General features: G+C 35.3%; 1 non-coding gene across 1 annotated transcript; it reads right to left on the bottom strand.

Annotated features, from left to right (window-relative positions):
• Nucleotides 1-3,763: 3,763 nt before the first annotated feature.
• LOC118528973 (U6 spliceosomal RNA) lies at nucleotides 3,764-3,869 on the bottom strand. The gene has a single exon (XR_004913891.1). It is a non-coding gene; the product is annotated as a U6 spliceosomal RNA (small nuclear RNA).
• Between the last annotated feature and the right edge of the window lie 8,992 nt (nucleotides 3,870-12,861).

Below are 12,861 nucleotides of genomic sequence, written 5' to 3'. Positions count from 1 at the left end.
TAGCCCAGTTAAGTTAGCATATAAAATTAACCATCATAGCTAGGTTATAAAAATTCACTTTAGACACAGTACACTTCTGGTCTCCCAATGGAAACATTAGAATCAGGTGTGTCTTGTTATCTAAGCACTCTTAGGTCTCAAGGGTTTGAAGAGATTTTTAAATGTCAATTTATTTTTGGTTGAAAAAAAATGCAGAATTTTTAATGTCAGGTGTTCACTTTATTATATCAAAAATAATGTGCATTGCCTGTTATAAGCAAACAATGAATCATGGAACACTACATCAAAAACTAATGATGCAATGTATGGTGATTAACATAACATAATAAAAAAAATGTGCAAATGCAGACACCTTTTTGACTTCCTTTATAAAGTATAATGAAATAGCATAGTAGCATTTTACTTTTAAGGCCTGAGTGTAAAATGAATGATTTTGGTAACTTAGGGACAATGCAAATCATTAGTAAACAACCCATTCCTTGAATAATCTAGCCTATTTGATGAAACAGAAAACAGCTCCTCTGATGTTCAGATGTGTGATTACAGTGCAGCTTGAGTCCCAAATCTGCTTGCAGCCCATGATACACTCCTGCTGAGTGAGCTGTCTGATTGCCTCCTTGAAGACATTTTATTGTTGATCACAATTTAAGTCAATGTATTATTAATTTTGTTGGTAACTTGATTTTGATATGCCTTTATGCCATCCTTTTAAAAATTCTCTGTAGCATTTACATGAAGGGAGCTAAATGGGGGATGACAAATACATCTTGAGCATTAACTCCACAGGTGGTCTTGTTGAATGACTTTCTTCGGTGTTCTCTGGAGAATTATGTCATTTTCAGTCATTGAAAGTTATTTTTTAAAATTGAGTTATCATTTCCACAACTATAACTGTTATTTCCCACAATTAAGGGCACATCTGTAAGTGATCTAACTCAGGGTTCCATTCAACCAGTATCGAATGGTACTGTCTTTCATAGTCTGAATATCACCCCAAAAGAACCCTACATATTTGTTTTTGGACCCTGGATGTGGTAACAATATTAAGTGATTCTTTATTACTATTGATAGAGGTATTTTTCTTATACATGGAAGCCAAGGGTAACTGCTAAGTTAATTTAATAATCAGTAAGTACTCTCATGTTTCATCTTTCATAAAATCCAGCAATGAAAATGCAATTAAAACATTATTACATTTATCAATATTAATTTTAGGAGTAACTAGTTATAAATAGTTGAATAATATTAAGAAGCAAGTTGAGGTTGTAGTCAAGGTCATTTCTCTTTGTCAATTCCTATTCATCTGTTCTTTCCTCCTATCCTACTTTTATGGACAATAAAAATAATTTCTCCTTAAATCCCTGTATCAGTTGATTTGTTAAGAGTTAGTTGGACAGTTAGTCAGGGCCAGGGTCCCCAACAAGAAGATATGGAGTCAGGACAGCTAAGATAAAACAGTACTAACATCCTACTTTTCAGCTTAGATGGAACCACACTAGCATTCTGTTTTGCAGCCTTTGCAGAAGTGACTTCTGCAAAACATCCTAAAATAAGACAACCTCAGAGCATTTGTCACTATCAGGGGCAAGGGGCAGTTAAGACTAAGCCCCCAGATGTCACTTTTACATGACATTTACAACCAAGTAATATAAAAAGAAGGAAAAAAAATCTTCTTAAAGAGTCAGTAGTATTAAAAATGAGACCTAGAATGATCTTTAAGGAAGCCAAAATTCTGGCATATTAGCTAGTCTCAGAGTCACAGTTTTCTCATTTTTAAGTGGGGATTGTAGTGTCAGTAGTTGTGAAGATTAAGATACCCTGAAAGTGCTTTATAAGGTAAAATTACTATATAAAAGGGAAATCTTTATTTTACATTTACATTACATGTCTTTATCAACAAATCTCTTTTTTGAAAGACAGTAACTAGCCACAAATTATGCAGTTACTCCCCATTTATGTTTTATCACCTAAACATAAACAGCCCAGCTACTTTCCAGAGAGCCCAGAAACAAATCCATACAAAAACAGTCAACTGATCTTTGGCAAGGGTGTTAGGAATACCCCATGAGGAAAAGACAGTGTCCTCAACAAATAGAGTTGGAAAACTGGATATCTATATTTAAGAAAAAGAGATTGGACCCCCATCTAACACTATATCCCAAAATAGACTCAAAATGGATTAAAGATTTAATATAAGACTTGGAGCTACAAAATTCCTAGAAAGAAACTTAGAAGAAAATCTTGACATTGGACTTGGCAATGGTTTTTCTGAATCTGACACCAAGAGCACAGGAACAGAATAAGGAAACAGACAAGGAAACAGATTTTCTCCCAGACTCTCCAGAAAGGGCACAGCCTACCAACATACTGACTGTAGCCCAATGAGACCTGTTTCCAACTTCTGACCTACAGAACTGTAAAATAACAAATTTGTGTTGTTTTAACTTTGTGGTAATTTATTATGGCAGCTATAGAAAACGGATACCACCAAGTAGTTCGAAACTCATAGAGAAAAAAAAAAATAAGTAATAACCCTCACAGGAAGTAAATCTTTTCTCTAATACTCAATGATAAAAAATCACTTTCTCATACCTTTCAAATAGTAAAACTAATAAATAATTTATACAGTATAGTAATAATAAAATGGTAATAGAGATAGTTTTGAACACACCTCACAGAGATAGACAAGGAAAGGCACCAAAGGAAGGGTACCTAACCCAGATCTGGTGGAAAGAAAACATTTCTGGGCTAAGTGGTAGTGATATCAAAGCAGTGACTCAAAAGATGATTAAATCTTTGTCACATGGGTAGAGATAGAGTGTTGAAAGGACAAACTACATTTGAAAAGACTGGAAATTTAAATAAAGCATGATAGTCAAGAAATAAGATAAGTTTAAACTAAGAGGATCCAAAGTGGCAAAATAGGATGTCAATGCAGGGGCTCATTTTAATAAATACCTATGTCCCTAAATCTTCCATATCACTAGTCCCAGTGGCTTCAAGATTAATCACATATGGGTAAGGTAAATGTGAGGAAAAAATTGCCTATTTCCCATCAGTGCCTACTCATGAAGCTATCCGGTTATGAGCAACTCTAACTCCTACTATCTGTATTTCCAAACAAGTATGCACTACGGTCCTGTGACATTTTGTCTATTTTAAGAAACTGATGCCACCAAATTCATTTCTTTATAAACAGAATCAAAGCACATAATTACAGTTCCAGAGATTTCCATCACATTAGCTATTCTGAACACTTACACTATCATTCTGGAAACACCAGTTGCAACAGAAAAATAGTAACCCATCAAATTTGTAAGTCCCAAAATACCTGAAGCATCTGTCTTTTAAGATGAACTTGGAGAAGAAATTACACAGAAGATAGACTTGGTGACAATCCGTCATCAACAGTAACCCAAACACATTAAGTGTTTTTATATATGCCTTTTAAGTGTCAGTAAGATGACACATCCCGGGCATAGCATACTGCCACCAATGGAAACTGCCTTGTTTTATCTTTCTCTCTCTTATGGTTTACTTTTCACTGACCAGAAGCTGTTACAGCCGCAGATACAAGAAACCATTTAGAGAATGTCTAAACGTTGATTTCACGGAGAATGCTTTGCCATTTTCTGCATGTCCTTTGTATTTTTAAACCTGAGTCACCTCATCCATATGTCCATCTATGATAGTCATCTGAGAGTCAAAATTTGTTAGTTAATATCAGAATTGATACTTCAAATGAAAACTGTAGGAAAAAACAATATAAAGTTATGCTTTTACAAATTTGTATATCATCCTTGCACAGAGGCATGCTAATCTTCTCTGCATCACTCCAATTTTAGTACGTGTGCTTTCAAAGCTAGCACTACAAAATGTTTACTTTTAAACCCACTAATCTTATGTTTCAGGAAAATGTAAGTTTGGGGCAAACAGCACTATTATCAGTTGTAAGAAATCTAAAAAATTTGATGTGGCAAAAATTGGACAATCTGACACATGGACACAGATTTTTCTTTAACAACATCTATTTTAGCTACAGTAATTTCTTCCTCTCTCATGTTTCCAGGACCCTCCCAGAGCCAGTGAAATGGAAAGTTATGAAGAAGATAGGTTTTCTGGGTACACGATACTTTCTTTTCCAAACCTCCCTTCTTCTTGGTCCTCAGCTCTAGAGAGTAGTAGTTGTGTATTTGTTTGTTTGTTTTTCCTTTAGTAAAATATGAAAAAGAGGGGCATCTGGGTGGCTCAGTCGGTTAAATGTCTGCCTTGGGCTCAGGTCATGATCCCAGGGTCCTAGGATGGAGTGCCGCGTCAGGCTCCCTGTTCAGGAAGCCTGCTTCTCCCTCTCCCTCTGCTGATCCCCCCTGCATGTGCCCCCCCAAGATAAATAAATAAAATCTTAATAAAAAAAGAAAAATACAAAAAGGAACAATTCACTCAATTATATATTTCTTCTTTTGTTCTAGTGTTTTGTTTGGCAAAAATCTAAGTTTAGTTCTGGTAAATAAACTTTCTGTATTGGCCTATCTCTTTGTTTCAGGACAGCAGTTTTCCCTATGAAAACAATTCTTTGATGGCTCTAAGAATTGTTGTTTTTCAATTTGTTCGGCATTTTTCTTCTTGTGAGGAGAGGAGTGATTTTTATTTTTATTTTTTTAAAGATTTTATTTATTTATTAGATAGAGAGAGACACAGTGAGAGAGGGAACACAATCAGGGGGAGTGGGAGACGGAGAAGCAGGCTTCCCGCAGAGCAGGGAGCCCGATGCGGGGCTCGATCCCAGGACGCTGGGATCATGACCTGAGCCAAAGGCAGATGCTTAACGATTAAGCCACCCAGGTGCCCCTGAGGACTGATGATTTTTAAACTCTTTACATGTCAGATGGGAAACCAGAGGTCTATGATGTGTTTTTTATGTTAACTACCACTAACATAACATAATAAAGTAAAATAAAATTTAAAAAATAAAAATTTAAAATTTAAAGGAAATGAAAAAAAGAAAAAAAAACCCACTATGGATTTCTGTTTGATAGTAGTTTATGTATTTACTTCAATTGCCTAATAAATGAGAATAAAGTACTGTATATTAAAATATACTGTATAATAAATTATACAAATCATTTTTACAAAGGCCATTACAAGTTTTAAAGAAGAGTATGTCATATGAAAATAACATGTATTCAATGCATACACATTTGATCAACACTTTTAATCTCTAGGTTCCCTAATTCCCCTCTGCTTGGTGCCATCCCCTTAGTGAGCTGAAGTGTGCATATGCTAGGTCTCTTCTAGTTTTCAGGGATTCAGTTCACAAAATCTCTTTTAGAACCTTGTAACCTCTCATCAAGTGGTAGAGTCTATTTCCCCTCTCCCTAAATATTGGTGGACATTTTAACTGTTCCAATGAATAGAATGTGCTGAAAGGGATAATGCTGTGTGACTTCCAAGACTAAGCCCAAAGGGGACATACAGATTTTTTTTTTTCTCTCTCACTGCTGGGGCTGAACCCATACTCCATGATCTGAGGAATCCCAGGACATATTGAGAGGCCACAAATAATTTTTCCAGCCAACGGTTCCAGAAAAGTTTCAGTTGACAACCACCTTCAAACATCAGACATGTCAGCCTTCAGATGACTTCAACTCCTAACCTTTGTACCACCTCAGTCCTCAGCAGATGTCAGGTTGATGCACAAAATAAAGTTTGTTATTGTTTTAAGCCACTCAGTTTTGGGGTAATTGTTTATGCAGTCATAGTAACTAAAACATGGAGCACCAGGCATTCTCATTGTTTTTTTCTGCTCCTTCAGAATATAAATAAACCCCATAATGGCAAGAATGAAACCTGTCTTATGTGCCAAATGTCTGGCACATAGAATATATTAAGTAAAAATCAGGTGAATTAATGAATAGAATTTTGACTGAACTGTTTTAATACTGAAACTTTCAGAAATGTCCTGATGCCTCTCAAAGTCTTTCCTGCCTCAAAGTGCCTTAAATATTTATACTAGAGAAGGAGTTTCTCTCTTTCTTTGTTTACTGTTACATATTGGATTTTTCTTAGAAGCCCATTAAATTGTTAAGAAACGTCGATTAATAGTAGCCATAAAAAACCCCAAATTAACCCTCTGCCATGTCTTTCCCAGGCTTGGGACACATTATTCTTGCTCAGGAAGCAAATTTTCCTCAGCCATTCACCTTCTTCAAACCCTCCCAAAGCTTTTCTCTTCTTTTTTTTTTTTTTTAATTTTTTATTTAAATTCAATTAGGTAACATATACTGTATTATTAGTTTCAGAGGTAGAATTTAGCACTTCATCAGTTTCATATAACACCCAGTGCTTATTACATCAAGTGCTCTCCTTAATATCCATCACCCAGTTATCCCTTCCCCATACCCACCTCCCCTCCAGCAACCCTCAGTTTATTTCCTATAGTTAAGAGTCTCTTACGGTTTGCCTCCCTCTCTGTTTTTATCTTATTTTATTTTTCCTTCCCTTCCCCTATGTTCATCTGTTTTGTTTCTTAAATTCCACATATGAGTAAAATCATATGGTATTTGTCTTTCTCTGACCTATTTCGCTTAGCATAATACACTCTAGTTCCATCCACATGTTGCAAATGGCACTATTTCATTCTTTTTGATGGCTGAGTAATATTCTATTGTATCTTCTCTATCCATTTATCTGTTGATGGACATCTGGGCTCTTTCTATATTTTGGCTATTGTGGACATTACTGCTATAAACATCGGGGTGCATATGCCCTTCAAATCACTATATTTGTATCCTTTGGATAAATACCTAGTAGTTCAATTGCTGGGTGGTAAGGTAGTTCTATTTTTAACTTTTTGAGGAACCTCCATACTGTTTTCCAGAGAGGCTGCACCAGTTTGCCTCCCCACCAACAGTCACCACTTAAATCGTCTCACTATTTTTTTTTACCCCTTTAGTACTTTGCAAGTATATTTATTTCTTATTGTGATTTGCATAGGATTGATTAATTTAGACATTTTGCATGTGATTTTCAGTACTTTCCAAATTTATAAGACATTAGGAACATATAAAAGAACGAAGCCATGTGTCTCTGCTTTGCTGTTTCAATCATGTATCAGATTCTTGTGGCAAGGAGGCAAATAAGGAAGCATTAGTATTTTCTACAGATTTTATGTAGCGCCCAATATCTGCCCTCCATCCCAGTGGTCACATCCTCTTTTCTATGTAGGAAAAGTGGTTTCTAGCATATTTATTGCTGAGTCAGTCAATACAGTTGATTGCTTTTCTGCCTTAACCTGCTCATGTAAGTGTTGTCCTTTGCTAGCTTTCATCACTGTTCTTTCATTCCCCTAGTTTTACACTAACAGCAGGTGGTTTCTCATAGCAGACCTTTCTAAAGGTTAGGGAGTAGCAGAATGCAATTATCACATAGGGCTGGACATAACTGTATATCCAATGGCAGAGATCACTCTTCCTAAAAATGAATCAGCATTTCCCAGAGAAGGTGATTTTTCACTGCCTATTTTTTTCTTTTCAGACATGGGTCTCTTGTCAGGCTGCCAGAGCCTCTCCTTTCCATCTCCAACTTTTAGTTACCACCGTTTAGCTTCACATTCTTACACAGCTAATCTTTTGAGAGTGTTTTAGACTTACTGATTTTCTCATACTCATGTTCATTCTTCAACTCAGAATACTCTTCATTTCTTCTCTCCCAAGTCTACTCAATCCACTGTCATCAGGGTCATCGATCCTTTATATCACCTAATCTTGGTGTGAATGACCCTGTCTTGATCCTAACTGAAATCAGCAGTATTTGGCACTGTGGACCAATTCATTATCAAAACTTTCCCCTCAATGATCTTCCAAAACAGCACACTCTTCCTTTTCTTTTTCCAATCAGAATACTCCTTTGTTAGTGCTCCCTCTCTCTGTCTCTCTCCCTCCCTTGATGATTTTGCCCACTTCCGTTGTCTCAGCAACTATTTATACGGTCATGACACCCACATTTCTGCCTCTAGCTTGGCAAAGCTTGAAATAATAGCATCCAGCTTCATGACTGACCTCTCCATCCGAAAACCCCTTGTATGGAAACTGGCATAAATTGCTTAAGAAGTATGTTGAAAGAAAAAGTGACTCATTTGTTAAAAAGGGAACATTGGAGATTGGGGAACAAATGCATTAGTAGTGGCATTTCTAATAGATAGGAACTAATATATCTCTTTTTTTACACAAAATTAATTTGGGGGAAGAAGCAGGAATTTTTCTATGTTTATACTTTTATTGAACTTTCTGATGAGACTTTCCACAAGCTTTCTATCATGTTATAAAAGCACAACAGAGCTTTATAGGATAACTTCACTAGGGAGCTTCTGATAAACAGAGTGGGTCAAACAGTATGTGAAAGCAATTGGGTGCTTTTTTTAAAAAATACTTTATTTATTTATTTGAGAGAGAGAGAGAGAGTGAGAAGGAGAGAGAATCTGAAACAGATTCCATGCTGAGCGCAGAGCTTGACACGGGGCTCAATCCCATGACCATGAGATTATGACCTGAACTGAAACCAAGAGTCGGATGTTTAACCAACTGAGCCACCCAGGTGCCCCAACAACTGGGTGCTCTTTAATGTAATTCTTTATTGCCTACATTTTGCCTCTCCAAACATAGCCTGATTTTTTTTTAATTTTATTATTATGTTTAGGTAGCCAACATATAGTACATCATTAGTTTTTGATGTAGTGTTCAATGATTCAGTAGTTGTCCATAACATCCAGTGCTCATCACAACACGTGCCCTCCTTAATTCCCATCACCCAGTTACCCCATCCGCCCACAGATGGACTCGTAAGCAGGTGCATATATGGAGCAGAATCCAAATGAACAGTAGTCAATTAAAAAAATAAAACAGGGGCCCTGGGGTGGCTCAGTCGTTAAGCGTCTGCCTTTGGCTAGGGTCATGATCCCAGGGTCCTGGGATCGAGCCCCGCATAGGGCTCCCTGCTCGGCGGGAGGCCTGCTTCTCCCTCTCCCACTCCCCCTGCTTGTGTTCCCTCTCTCGCTGTGTCTCTCTGTCAAATAAATAAATAAAATCTTTAAAACAAAACAAAACAAAACAAAACAAAACAAACAACAAAAAATAAATAAATAAAACAAAGATGACCCTAGACATCCAAGCATTTGTTTTGACAAACTAAGATATGTTGCATTTATATATGAGTCAAGTGAAAAGAGAGAGCCATGAATTACATCCAGAAATCCAGAATCAAATCCTTGAGGTGGAAAATCCTAGAATAACAGAGCCAGAATGGGTCATTTCACAGAGAATAAAATTGAAGAATACGACCTTGCCAAGTCCACATTCACACTGAAGACCACTGGAGTTTGTATCCCCTGGATCCCAGTTTATTTTTTAATCTCACTAATTAATTATTAAAAAGCATTTAATTATCCTTTAGCTTACCAAGATAAATACAGCTTTATGGGCATATTTCTGAAAAATTACCATTAGCAAATTTTATCTTATGTGAAGGAACTATATTGATCCAATTAAGAGATTTCAGAAATTTCTATAGTTATCAAAACAATGAAAACATTATGAGAGTTGACACACTTTGCACTTCTGGTTTCACATACCATCTTTTACTGTACAAGCTAGAATGAATATTTATTCTAGATGAACCATGAGGGAGTATGGACTCTGAGAAACAAACTGAGGGTTCTAGAGGGGAGGGGTGTGGGGGGATGGGTTAGCCTGGTGATGGGTATTAAAGGGCACGTACTGAATGGAGCACTGGGTGTTATATGCAAACAATGAATCATGGAACATTACATCAAAAACTAATGATATGAAGCATGGTGATTAACATAATAATAAAAAAAGATTTTTCTTCAAATTGGACGACATTGGTGCAAATAAAAATACTTTATCATCTGCTGTACACTGACAGGTGATATATGTAGACTCTCTTGACAATGAGGTATGACTCAAAACAAGAACCATACAGCTGCTTTGAACATCCAATTCTAGGATCTTATACGTATTTTCACTTATAATTTGAACTGAACTAAAATATCATTGGCATATATAAAAGAATCTAATGTGATCCCTTTCTCTCTCCTCTCTCTTTCTCATAAATTTCACTTCCATATTGGAGACTTTCTTTACTAATCAGAATGAAGTTACAGAGCTATGAGATAGCAACAAACATTTCTGACACCCCCAAGTATTATTTCACCATTGATTTTGTCACCTAGTATGTAATACATTTCCATTTTATTTATCAAAGAAAATCCTACATGATTAATATACGGATCCATCTAAATGTTCTTCTCAATTTTATAGGATAGTATATAGGCATGTTCATTAAATTGTGCAGAACAAGGCAATAGAATTGTCTGTAGTAATGTAAAATTCAAGGAGTTTATAACTTGTTATAATGTGCATACCTATTTAGGGCTCAGTCGATTCCCAGAAAGAAAGAAAGAAAAAAGTACATGTCAAATCTGTAGGTAATAAAGCATGTCTGGAAATAGTAAAATAAATCACCATAGGAAGATGAATTGTTGAATGAAAGGTGAGAGAACTTTGTACAACAATCAGGAATTCACTGAACAAAACAAATTATCCCCTGTCAGCCAACTGAATAGCCCCCTCAGAGAGATAAAAGAGTTTTAAATATAAAAGAAGCCTGTTAAATGTGTATAGGCAACTGCTTTGCACATCAGATGGCATGACAATAAATTTCATATTTCTTAAGCTTACTCCAAATAACATTTCATTGCTTTACAAACTTTATTAAAATAAACAACACTAAAGTTTTTTTTTATATGAGAATAATTCCTTAAATTTGATTTGCTCTTGAATAAATAGATCAACATGGATTTGGAAGAAAGAACTCATTATGTTGTAAAGAGAAAGTATAACTTTTACCTATATGTTTCTTACAGTTAAAATAAATTTGGTTAGATCACCTAAACTCACAGAAAGGGAATTTCTTAAAAAACATTGTAGAAATACATTGGTTGGTTACATTTTTTATAAATGTAGTGAGATTAGAATTTCTGTAACAGATAAAACATAAAATTGCAAAAACCTTTGTATTAAAACTTCAATGGTCCCATGTCTGTTCCCATTTTTGAATAGTTATTGATGAGTACCTTCATTTTAAACCCCATTTTGTTACTTTTGGGGATATTGAAATATTATTTTGTGTTCCATTAAAGGACAAATATAAGCTGCCTTTGGTTCATAAACTGAACTCACTGATCTCACAGACTTCCCAAGGGGGTTTGAATGAGCCTGAGCTGTGGCAAGTATTCAGTCACTGTGAAATAGATCTGGGTTTTCTGCCTCAGATTTAGATTGACCTTGACCTTGAGTTCTGTAAGACTCTTGAATTGACGAATCAATTACAGTGCTCCAAAATCACCTTGGCTCCCTCCCACACCGTCTTCCTTTCCCTCTTGTTTATGCCCAAATACACACAGGCAGCCAGACAGTATACCTTGAGAAGCCAGACAGGATGTCAGCCAGCCATGGCTCTTTTGAGCTAACCATTTTAAATGTGAAAGAGAGAAGATATATCTCCTGAATACTGTAAGTGTCCTGCCAACAACCTCTTCCATCTTCCTTCTTCCCTGAAATCTGTAATGATGTTTCCCTTTTTAGATTTTCTATAAAATTTCTTGCCAGTCCAATAATTCTCGGTATTTGTAATATCATGAAACACATAATATGTATATAGAACAATAGGATAAACAGAAGGCCTCTGACTTTCTTGAGGTTGAAAGATTAATATTTCTTCCAAATTGAAAAGTTCTTACTTAGAAAAATGATGGAACAATATGTTGCATATATTTTAATTATTTCATATATAGCAATTTTGTCTTCCAAAAATGTATTTTTTGAGAGCATCCTCCATATTTTTGTCGTTTCCCATTTCCTTCTATACACTACTGGTTCCACAGTAAAAAGGAAAGAAAGAGAAGGAAAGAAAGAAAGAAGAAGAAAGAAGGAAAAAGAAAGAAAGGAATCAACAAACTCCTTTATTAAATGGTTCTGCTTGATGAGAAAGTTATATAGTCAATACCTATAATGTAACTTTAGGAATTGTATTTTTGTGTTTGTTTAATCATCTAACTGGAAAATATAATTTTAATGAACTTCATTTTTGGCTCTCACGTGTTTAAAATCATTATAATTGCACTTTCAAAATGAGGATATAAAGTGCATAGTCTATATTCAAAGAACTTATAAGCTAAGATTATAGCTGAGTGGAATTTACCATAAATTGTTTTACCATAAATTGTTACCCTCCTTGTCTCTCCTCTCCCTCGTAAAGCTTCTGATAAATGCCTTCACAGAATGGTCATAAATTTACACCTGTGATCCTTCTATCAAAACTGATTATATAGTGTCTAATACCCAGAACAATTTCCATCTAATTATTACAATGGCATTTATCAGAATAATGTTCCTTGACATTTACCACAAATTATACTATTTAGATTTTGTACTTTGGGCGTTTAAAAAAAAAAAAAGAAACCTCAAAGTATTTTCTGTCATAGTACATTGTACGTACTGTACATGTACTTTGATTAGTTTTGCAATTTCCTTTTTAAAATTTGATAACTTTTTACAGGAATCTATGCCACTAGATTAGGTAGAATTTTTATTGAAACTGGCATTTCTCTTGATAAGCTTTTCCATTATTTAGAATGTGACCAACTTTCTTATATACATTAATTATAAAATGTCTACGAACTTCTCTTGCAAGTATAAAATACAGACAAGATGGAACATTAGAATTCTCCTTCAAAGGCTATCAAGGAGAAATAACAAGAATCATTTCAAAAGTCCATACATTCCA

This window comes from Halichoerus grypus, chromosome 5 (assembly GCF_964656455.1).
Source record: "Halichoerus grypus chromosome 5, mHalGry1.hap1.1, whole genome shotgun sequence".
Classification (NCBI taxonomy): Eukaryota; Metazoa; Chordata; class Mammalia; order Carnivora; family Phocidae; genus Halichoerus; species Halichoerus grypus.
Note: the sequence above shows the minus strand (reverse complement) of the source record. Positions and strands in the feature narration are given on the sequence as shown.